We start from the raw sequence: 1,994 nt of genomic DNA on the forward strand, positions 1-1,994 counted from the left end.
GAGTCTTACATTTTGGACAACTCGGCGAGGTCCCCGTCTTATACTTAGTATAAGGACATGTAATTGTTGTGGAGGTAACTCTTTATATCTGTTACTAATTGAAATCTTAGAAGGTAGCTTCAAGAGTCCACATATCATTACACATGGATTTAAGCAAAGTACACTAAGATGTTCTCAACTCTCCAGGTTTGTCTGCCTTTGGATTTAACAATTTATTTGGATATAAAGTGTTTTAGTTCTTTGTTATCCAGGAAAAACACCTCTAGTAGGCGAGAGTCTCTTGAAAATCTCTTTGTTTTGATTGGTTGAATTACCAGAAGCGGAACAAAACCGGAACCACGTGTCTTTGACGTCACAACCTGAAAACGTAAACAAACCTCCGTGTTGCGACATCTCTGTTGTTGTTTTTGTCTGACAGTTTTGTCGCTTTTATTGCCTTTTAAAACCCTCCTCGTATTCTCCAGTCTTCGTGTTGATGGTAAGACTTTATATTAATATGAATGTCGATGTGAACACGGATAATCAATCGCGTTAAAATCCTCCTTTATCTGATGCTAGTGTATGCTAACTAGCTCATATGCTAACATGCTAACAACAATGTGTTTTTATAGGGAAATTACGGGTTTTCCTTTAAATATCTCGGTTTTTCTTCTCTCACAGGTTGTCCTGGGGCTGTAGTTCCCCGGTAAACTCACGGTAACCGGAGAGATTCATCATGGCTCAGCAGAGAGGAGTCAACAGCCTGCAGTTCAACCAGGACCAGAGTAAGCTAACAGCTAGCATCAGGAGCTAACTGCAGCTACTGTATTCTTTAAATGAAGATGAGTCCTGCATTTCAAATGTTACTCCAGCAGGCATATTAAAGTATAACCAGCTAGCTGAATAGATGTAAAATAAGCATTGTTGGAAACTAACTAAGTACTAGTAAACATCTGAGGTACTTGTACTCAAGTATTTTAATTGCATACTACTTTATACTTCTACTCCACCTTTTAATTATTGTGATGCCTGAACGCTATAGTTTCTATTTATCTAATCTAACTTATAACTATATTTATCTGACAGATGTATTTACTAGTTACTTTATACATTCAGATGTTGACACACAACACCTAGAACAACTTAGGAACAAGTGCATCAGTTAACTACACCCCTCTCTTCTTTGCTCACAGGCTGTTTCTGCTGTGCGATGGAGACGGGGGTCAGGATTTATAACGTGGAGCCTCTGATGGAGAAAGGACACCTGGGTGAGAGGAAGCGTTTATAAGATGAAGGTTCAAGGCTTTTATTGGTCATACGAACAGAGCTACAGTGAAGTTACGTCGATGAACACCTGAGGTCACATGCTCCTCCAACAGAGCCACACGATAACACAAACAAACAGAACAAAATAGTGCAAGTAAATGCAAATAGTAAAATGTGAAATAGTGCAATAAGAGTCTATATGCAAGTGATTGGAATATGATATATTAGATCAATCATTTCTAAGCAGCAGCCAGATGAATGTTATGGATATTGTTTCATAAGATAAGAACTTTATTGATCCAAATTTGGGAAATGTTTGCGTTGCAGAAAAAGACATGGCATTGTTCAATACAAAAAGAAATAAACCAGAAAGTAGAAAATACACGTGTTGAATTTACAAATGAAAGATAACAAGATATAAAGCGAGGCATTATGTAAGGGATAATGTGCAGCGACGCTTCATGCAGATCAAGATCCCTCCGCCTCGCGTCGGGCTCCTGGCCTGCCTGTCGGGGCTACGCGGTCGTCTTTCAACCAGAAGGTTGTGGGTTCGATCCCAGTCCGTGTCGATGTATCCTTGGATACTTAACCCTGAGTTGCTCCCAATGGCCAACGGTGTGTGAATGTTAGTTCCTAGAGTCAGGTGTACTGCTCTGTATGAATAGGTGAATGACATGTAGCATGTAAAGCGCTTTGAGGGGTCTTAAGGACTGGATAAAGCTCTTTATAAGTTCCATTTACCATTTGAC

General features: G+C 39.6%; 1 long non-coding RNA gene and 1 pseudogene across 2 annotated transcripts in view; both read left to right on the top strand.

Annotated features, from left to right (window-relative positions):
- LOC307025356 overlaps window positions 1–1,994 on the top strand; it is a 246,475-nt pseudogene that overhangs the window by 197,496 nt on the left and 46,985 nt on the right. The window lies entirely within an intron of this gene.
- Window positions 337–1,358, top strand: LOC307025178. The gene is made up of 3 exons (XR_013804100.1): window positions 337–478; window positions 661–764; window positions 1,173–1,358. It is a non-coding gene; the product is annotated as an uncharacterized lncRNA (long non-coding RNA).

This window comes from Notothenia rossii, assembly GCF_949606895.1.
Source record: "Notothenia rossii genome assembly, chromosome: 11".
Lineage (NCBI taxonomy): Eukaryota > Metazoa > Chordata > Actinopteri > Perciformes > Nototheniidae > Notothenia > Notothenia rossii.